The 9,128-nt window shown below is 30.8% G+C and overlaps 1 pseudogene; it reads right to left on the reverse strand.

Moving 5' to 3' along the window:
• Positions 1-1,902: 1,902 nt before the first annotated feature.
• On the reverse strand, positions 1,903-8,785 carry LOC131180214 (NADPH-dependent aldo-keto reductase, chloroplastic-like; annotated as a pseudogene).
• Between the last annotated feature and the right edge of the window lie 343 nt (positions 8,786-9,128).

Genomic DNA, 9,128 nt, shown 5'->3' on the forward strand with positions numbered 1-9,128 from the left:
ATGATAAATACATAATCCTATTCTACTTCTTCCTCCTGCCTCCATTCCTATTTCCATTTTCTCTCAACTGCAACCTTTCATCTGTTTCAATTAAACGCTAAATATGAATGTTTTGGTCTTGTTTTCTCTGTCAAAGGCTGGGATTCTTGACATCTAGGGATCAACATAGCTGGGATTCTTCTTCTTCTTCTTCTTCTTCTTCTTCTTTTAGTGGGTGGGGTCATGGCTGGGATTCCTTGTATTTACAGATCGACATGCATGTGGTATTTGTTGCTTTCTCCTTGCTGAGATTCTTCACAAATATCTCCATGAAAATTTGATGATTGGATTGTGCTAACTTTGGTATTTGTACTTTCTCCTTTCAAAACCTCTATTCTCCTCTCTCACTGATCTAAATTTCGCTTTTCAAAGAAAATTGCATAATTTTTTTGTGTTCTTATCTGTGATTGTATTTACCATTTTACAGCTTTTGTTCTTGGTGTAAGTTTCCTTTTAAGTTTTTTACTCTTTCAATTTTGTTTATACTGTGTTGAAAATTGAGTTTTTATCCTTGAATACCTATAGGTATAGAACACTCACAATGGGACTCAATACAATGAGTCCTAGGCCGCCGCTGATACAAATGAAGGACAAAGGGGAAAAAGTTGTATCTTTTAATGTAAACTAAACATGTTATCGTTTGAACTATATTTATATTTCATTTTCTCTAATTGAAACCATTTTGAACCAATTATACCCAAAACCTATGGTTTTCATTTCTTAGTTCTTGGCTTCGGTTTCAAGGAATATGAAACCTAAATGATTGGTTTAGTTGTCTATATACCCTTAAACCCGACCAACTCAAATCGTGTGCACCCTTAGTTAGGACCTATTGTCACATTTATTGATCCTTGGCTTCAGAAAGATATTACCATCCTAATGCCATAAGTCATAATGGAATAAAGGTTAGCTGGAACCTTTTCCACCCACCAATGTCTATGTTTGTACCATTGGGCTACTGAATTTTCAGGGATAAATTTATCTAGTAGTCGTAACTTTGTTAATTCTTTAATTTTAATCATTATACTTTAATTTGTTTCAATAAAATTACTATTTTTTTTCTTATTAGCAGTTACTCAAACTAGACTTCACTAGAATCTCCAATGAAGCTCCTATATGATGTGTCTTAGGTGACTTTAAATTATAAAAAAATTTATTTACTTTCTCAATCATATTAAAAAAAAAATCAGAGAAAAAAATAAATTTTATCTCCATGCTACTTTTACATTTACTAATATCTATTTGTAAGCCCCCAAAAAACTAAAGAAAGAAACAAATTTTAATCAGATCTAGCAACGATATAATTTTTTTTTTTTTTATAGGATTTAAAGCTAAGTAATGCACGCCACATAAGATTTTATTGGAGATTACACCGAGTTCTAGTATGAGTGACTGCTAGTGAATAAAGAAAAATATATATAAGTTGAGCAATCTTATTGAAACAAATTAAAGTATAATGACTAAAATGTCAATTGACAAAGTTGACTAATTGTGGATAAAATTTATCGGAATTTCTAATTTGTTTCAAGAATTCGAATCTTTCCGATTGACAAAATAATGCATTCTGAAAAGAGAAGAATCATAATAGATCATTTCCCAAAGGAATAGAGAAGATTTATTAGTTTTGAAAACAAAAGTGTGATACATCTTTGTTGACATTCTAAAGAACATTAACTCAATTCTGGTAAACCTAAAATAATCATCAAAATTTGTTCATGTTGTCTATCCCAAATTCCTCTGGCTATATCTATCTGCTTATTGAATGCAGTCTCAAATTGCAAGCAAGAGAAACATTTGAAATTTATGTATACAAGATAGAAGAAACTAAAAAGGAAAAATCTAATCATTGAAACATCTGTCTGCTCACAATTCACCATCCCAAAGATCTTCAACTGTGTTGTAAGAGCTGTAAGTCTCATCAACAAATCCCCTGCATCTTATTAGCCTCACTGCATGATTAAAGCCAGCATGTCAATCATCTTGAATTGAATTAATTACACTACAATAACTTGGAAACTCTAAAAGATTCTAACAATTTATCAAGTGTTTCTGTGAAACAATAGAACTTGCTGAAAGTACAAAGAGAACCATTACAAAAAAACAATCAATTTTGCAACCGATGCAATCAACTAAAATCAATTGTTAAAAGCAATCGATTTGTGATTTCAATTTTATTTTAGTAAAATAGTTAATTTTTTAAAAATTTTGCAACAGATTCAAGAATGAGTTGCTATTAGTAATCGATTTATAATTGATTGCTATATCGATTGCTAATCAATATTAGAAAAACTTCAAATATATAATTAGCAACCGCATAAGAATTGATTGCTATTAACAATCAATTTAAAAATTGGTCATGAAAATAAAGAATTATTTCAACTAGCTCCAAAATTTAGCAATCGATTCACAATTGGTTGCTATTAGTAACTAATTTGCGAATCGGTTACTAAATTTAGAGCCGTTTTTTTAAAAGCTCCAAATTTGTAACCAATTTCTTATTGGTTACTATTAGCAATCGATTTTTCAATCGAACTAAATCAAATGCTAATAGCAACTGACTTTTGCATCCAATTGCAAATCAGTAGCTAAATTTTCTCCTTAAAAATTCCTACTTAATTTTTTTTTTTTTAATTTTCAATCAACTTGGGAATCGGTTGTTAACGGTAACCGATTTTTGCAATCGAATGAAACAAAAATCAATTTTGCAACTGATAAGGAATCAAAATTTCCCCCCAAAAATTCCCTCTTAATTTTTTGTATTCTTTTTTTTTATTTGTCTTTTTTTTTATTTGTAACTGATTTACAAATCAATTGCTAACACCAATTAATTTTTGTAACCGATTGAAATTGGTTGCTATTGGCAACCAATTGCGAATCAGTTGTAAAATTTTTCCTCTAAAAAATCTTGCCCATTTTTTTTTTAGTTACAATTGATTTTTGCAACAGATAAAAATCTATTACTATTAGCAACTTATTTACAATCGATTGCAAAATTTTCTCTTGAAAAATTTTCACTCAATTTTTAAAAGAAATTAGCAATAGCAAATTAGTTGTTAATTCACTTATATAAATCACTGTTCATTTTCTTTTTCTACTACTCATTTTCTTTCCCTACTATTCTTTTTTTTCCCTCTTTTTTCTCTTTTCTTTCATTTTCTTCGTCATCTTTTTTATTTTCATCTATTTTATTTATTATCTTTTCTTTTCTAATCTATTTTCTTCACCATTTTCTTTTTCTTTCTTATATATTTTATTCTTCTTCATTTTGTTTCCTTTCTCTTTTGTTTTCTTTCTCATCTTTTTTTTTCTTCTTCATCATCCTTTTCTTTCTTATTTTTTTATTTAATTTATTTTTTCTTTTCCATAAAACAAAAATTTTTGTACAAATATATTTTTTTGTTAATAAATTATTTATAGCATTAATTTTCAATAATTTTTTTGTTATAATATATATATATGGTAATTTTTTTAGTAATTTGTCTTATAATATCTTTTTATATATAAGTTTTTGTTAGTATTTTTGTTAAAAGTTTTTATTAGTAACTTCTTTGATAATATTTTTATATTAATTTTTTAGTACTAATTTTCATTAATAATTTATTATTTTAGTAATTTTTTGAAAATTTTATTTATTTAAAATTTTTATTAGTTATTTGAATATTTAATTTTTTTTAATCAGTTGTAAATAGCAACCGATTTATAAAATAGTTGCAAAATTACAAAATTAAAAAAATCAAATTTTTTGCCACCGATTATGTTTTGACTGCAATTAGCAACTAATTTCGGTTGTTAAATCAATTGCTTATAACAATTGATAGTTTTTTACTAAAGGTTTTATTTTTTAAAAATTTAATTAATTTAGCAACTGATTCGATTGTCAGTTGCTATTTGCAACTAGCTTCATTGCAATTGACTAAATCGATTGCTAAATCAATCGTTGAGACCATACCACACCCTTGCCCAACCTTCACAACTAGTTCCCATCTCGACAGACCCAACCCCATACCCATGCTGAAATCTGCAACCCATCTCCATAGGTAACTTCTCAATCACATAGCATCTGCTTAAGCAAACGAGGTTGTACCATAGACCCATAGCAGATGCATCTCTATAGGAACTTACACCCATCACCTCTTTTTTCCCCTCTTTGACCTGCATGCCTAGCTTCTTCTTTGGCCAAGCTTGCTGCCTCCTTCACCTCGTATGTCCCTCATTAGTTCACACCCATCCAACCCCTTTAACGCCAACTCAACCAATAGTGATACCAATATGAAGCAATCTACGAAATAACAGCTTGTAGAGACAAGGGACATGGCCTATACAGAGGTTGTTTGAAGGTACCTGGGCAAGAAATTAGACTTGAGATTGGTAGGAAAAGGGTGTAAATATGGTAGAGGAAGGAGTAACCTTTTTTCATTTTGGAGGCCTAATCGGAATAGGGATTTGATATTGAAATCTTGAATTTGCGATTGGAAGAGAGAGAAAGCAAAGTGTAAAGTGAGAGTTTGGTTCAGTTGTAGGATGACATTATGTGCTCTTGGAGGAAGAACCTGGTGATGTGGTTATGTACTCTTGGCATTATGTGTGAAGTGTGTGAACTGCGTTTTGTGCTCTTGACGTTCTGTCCTTCATTGGTATGTTGAGATTAAGGAAGAACATTAAGGGATTTGGTTTGTTTGTGTGCAAGATCATTGAGAATGCCAAGAAGGCACTTGAAGAGCCATGCTCGATGGTCAAGTTTTATGTGGAAACAGGTTTGAGTGAGTTGTCACAGGCAAGGAGACATGGACAACGAGAATATGTGTGAGAAAGAAGGAGGAGAGAGAACAAGAGAGAAAGATTGTAGAGAAAGAAATTAATTATAAAATAATATTTTTAATTTATTTAACATTTTTTGATAAGTATGAAATTAAGAGAGATAATATAATTGTTTATTATAATAAATGTCATGTAAGCCAAAATTACCTGAAAATTGGCCATTAAAAGTCATGGAGTTTATGTTAATTAAATTAAAGATCAAATTTTTTTTTGTTATAAAATAAAGACGAAGTGTCTTATTATAACAAATCCCTAAGTTGAGGTACCATCAGTGTAATTTATCCGATAAAAATGTAATTCCTCCTCATACTATGGGAAGTAGACCCATGTGACTATGAGACAAAATAAATATGCATTACAAACACCTATTAATCTCTTACTAATGAGTTAACTCTTCTGTTTGAAGAGGGGATTGATTATTCAGTACTTTTGAAGTACTCCCTTACTTACATATGCACTGATCTCACTCTTTTTAAAATAAGGAGCAACTGAATTTTTGTGTTTATAAAAAGTGCTTTTTTTTTTTTATTTTGTAATACTTTCTATATATTATAAATTTCTTAAAGACGATAAGGAGTAGCTGAATTTTTGTGTTTATAGAAAATAATATTTTTTAGTACTTTAGAGGAACATTTTATCCCATAAAAACATTGAAAAGATGTAGTGCAATATCATTAAATTTGTCAAAATTACTAGATTAGGGTAACATCCTTTTGTTTTTCTACTTCTACCCATCTCTCTTTCCATCTCATTTTTCCTCTTCCTCTCTCGCTCTTCTAGTTTAGAAACTAGTATTTTACAAGAATTCAATTTAATTAATCTCTTTTTTTTTTTTTGTCAATTTTCATGTTTAAAATTAAAAAAAATTAATTCTTTGTATTTTAAAAAATTATTTTCAAAAAATAAAAATCAAATATAATTGTGTAAGAATTCAATTGAGTTCCATCCTTGGAAATGATTTATTATGAAGGAACCCTCTCAGATTTTATTTTCAAGATCTCTTATTTTCTCTCCATTTTCTATTTATAGAGATTCACCGTCCCTCTTTCATTTAAAAACATAAACCCATAAGCTTAACTTAAAAAAAAAAAATAATAACGTAAGGGTGCAATTGAGAGGCGACGATGTGATTGTAGCAACATTAAATTTATCAAAATAATGAAAATATTTAAGTGTAAAACTATTAAAATTAAACTTTTTTTTATATGATTATAAAATATCAAAATTTACTATTTTTTATAATTAAACTTTTATTAATTCATTAAGTTTTTCTATATGTTCACATAAATAAAATATAAAACTTAATAGGAAAAACTTGAAAATTTCATTTTCTTAGATATGGGTTTTGCCTTTGTCAAAATACTAAAAAAAAAAATGTAAAAATGCTACGAGCATTGCGCTTGGCCGCCCAAAAAAATATTTTTAAGAAATAGTTCTATTGTTATACAACCAGTAAAAAAAAAAAAAAAAAAAAAAGCCAGAAATTATTCGACTCTAAATATTGAACTACTTTATCAATCGTCAATTTTTTACTATTTACATAGTACCTTATTTTAAAATTAAAATTTTATAAGAATTCAATTTATTTTGTTTCTTTTTTGTCAATTTTTATATTTAGTATAAAAGAATTCAGTTTTCTCTTACTCATAAAAACAATTCGATGATAAAAGAAATAGAGATTAAATATAATTGATTACGTGAGATTAAATATAAGAATTCAATTCACGCAGACACTACGCACCTACCAATGTCTATTTTTATACATTTGGGCTTTTGAATTTTAAGTTTGTTCCAAGAATTCAAATTTTTCTGGTTGGCAAAATAATGCATTCTGAGAAGAGAAGACTCATAATATATTAGTTTTGAAAACAAAAATGTGACACATCTTTGTTGACATTCTATAGAATATTAACTCAATTCTGGTAAATTTGAAATGATTATCAAAAGTTGAACAAGATTTCTATCCCAAATTCTTCTGGCTATATCTATCTTCTTATTGAGTGCATTTCAAATTACAAGCAGGAGAAATATTCGACATCTTTGTATACAAGATAGAAGAAGCCAAAATGGAAAAATCCAATCTTTGAAACATCTCTCCGCTCACTGCTCACCATCCCAAAGTTCTTCCACTGACTTGAAAAAGCCATAAGTCTTGCCAACTAAAAAACTGCCACTTATTTGCCTCATCTGCATGATCAAAACCAGCATTTCAATAATGTAAGGTAGAATTGAATTAATTAACCACAATAACTTGGAAGCTCTAAAAAAATTCCCAACAATTTATCATGTGGCTTTGTAAAACAATGGAACTTGTTGAGATTCTAGAGAGAATTGCCAATACTTGCCTGCTCAATTTCAGAAAACTTGGCAAACAAATTTTCAGGAATAGACCAGTCAAAAACATCAAAGTTTTCCTTGATCCTTGCCTCATTCGTACTCTTAGGCACTACACTGTGACCCATTTGAAGTCCCCAACGAAGAGCAACTTGCGCAGGAGTCTTGCCTAATTTCTTAGCAACTGTAGTGAGAATACGATTCTTGAGAATTCCTGTTCCAGAGGAACCTAGTGGTGAATACCCCTGAAAAAAAAAACCAACACAATTCTTATTTGGATAATCACCCAATTGGGGGTCCGATTTCCATCTCTCTGAAAAGGGTTGGCAGAATTTATTTTATTTCAATCACCACAACAAATCTACCATGAGCCAGGTTTATTCAACAGAAGTAGCTCAAGCACTAACAGTAAAAATAAACCACCTCTATTTCGAATACTCACAGTTAAATGAATTCCCTTGGATTTACAATATTCATGAAGCTTTGGCTGCTGCCATACAGGGTGAATCTCCACTTGGTTAACAGCAGGAGTAACACGAGCAACAGCTAGCAGATCTTCAAGCTTCTTTACAGAGAAATTACTAACTCCAATAGCTCGAGCCTTGCCAGAATCAAATAATGCTTCCATTGCTCGCCATGTGCTGGGTAAAATGTCAGGGTGTGCTGGCCAGTGAATCTTTAAAAAAAGAACAATAATAAATTAATAATACAAGAATTTGTTTTCGAGAGTAAAATGAAGTGAAAAGGTAAGGCTTAGTTTTGGTATGCATACAAGGTACAGATCAACATAGTCAAGTTGCAGGTCTTGCAAAGTTCTGTCCAAAGCCTTTGGAACATCTTCTGGTGCATGATCAGTGTTCCTGCAGATAATTATAATGTTTAACAGAATACTGCATTCAAATTTGAACCTAATTTCGATAATTAATTTTAGCAAAAAGCCTAAAAGAGCTCCAAGTCAGGGCAAAGTTCAAAAAACTTTTTAGAAAATAACTAATAAAATAAATACCAGATTTTGGAGGTGATCCATAAGTCCTCGCGTTTCACTAAACCATCTTCAAAAACCTTCTTCAGAGCGACACCAATCTGCAATTGTGAAAGCAAGGATAAGGAGGAAATTAGTTCACAAGGCATAAGTGCAATTGGCTCTGTTAGCTTACAAATTCAAACCCAAAAAATAAAATCAAACTATGCATGTAATGGTATGCTAGAAACTTTGTAGCCCCCCATTGGAACAAAAGTACTGTGTTCTGAGGCTAAGAGAAGCCAAACAATCAATTCATATTCATGCAAAATGATCACCTGTTTCTCGTTCCCATATTTATGAGCACAATCAATGTGTCGATATCCAACCTGCAAGTCACAAAGTTCTTCAATACATTAGCGGACCAAAATTGTAGCCACTATAGCAAGCAGAGCATCAATCAGTGAATTAATTCAGTTTTCGAGATTTCTTCAGAAAATGTAAATACTGTACCTTAACAGCGGTGGTGATGGACTCGCCGACAGCATTAGGGGCAGCGTTCCATGTGCCTAACCCAACGGAGGGGATTTTGGCTCCTGTGTTTAACTCAAAGAATTCAATTGATTCCGCCATTTCTCAAGAAAAACTAGAAAATTGACTTGATGGAAACATTGTTCTTTCTCTCTATATATATATCTTCAAGTTCCTCTTCCTCACATATGCACTGATGTCACTCTTCCTCAGGAACATAATCATCAATCACATATGCACTGATGTCACTCTTCTCTAAATATGGAATCAATAAATTTCTCAAAAGGGTCATTTTGGCTATTAAAAGCATTAAAAGATTTTATTTTCCAGCGTTTGATAGTTGCTGTGGGAGGCGGCAGCATGCGCTGACGCCAATCTCCATCGTTGGTGTAATTCATGCACGGTGGTGCCTTGTGGCCTCCTGTGGTTGGCATTTCCTTTTATG

Source organism: Hevea brasiliensis, chromosome 5 (genome assembly GCF_030052815.1).
Source record: "Hevea brasiliensis isolate MT/VB/25A 57/8 chromosome 5, ASM3005281v1, whole genome shotgun sequence".
NCBI classification, from domain to species: Eukaryota; Viridiplantae; Streptophyta; class Magnoliopsida; order Malpighiales; family Euphorbiaceae; genus Hevea; species Hevea brasiliensis.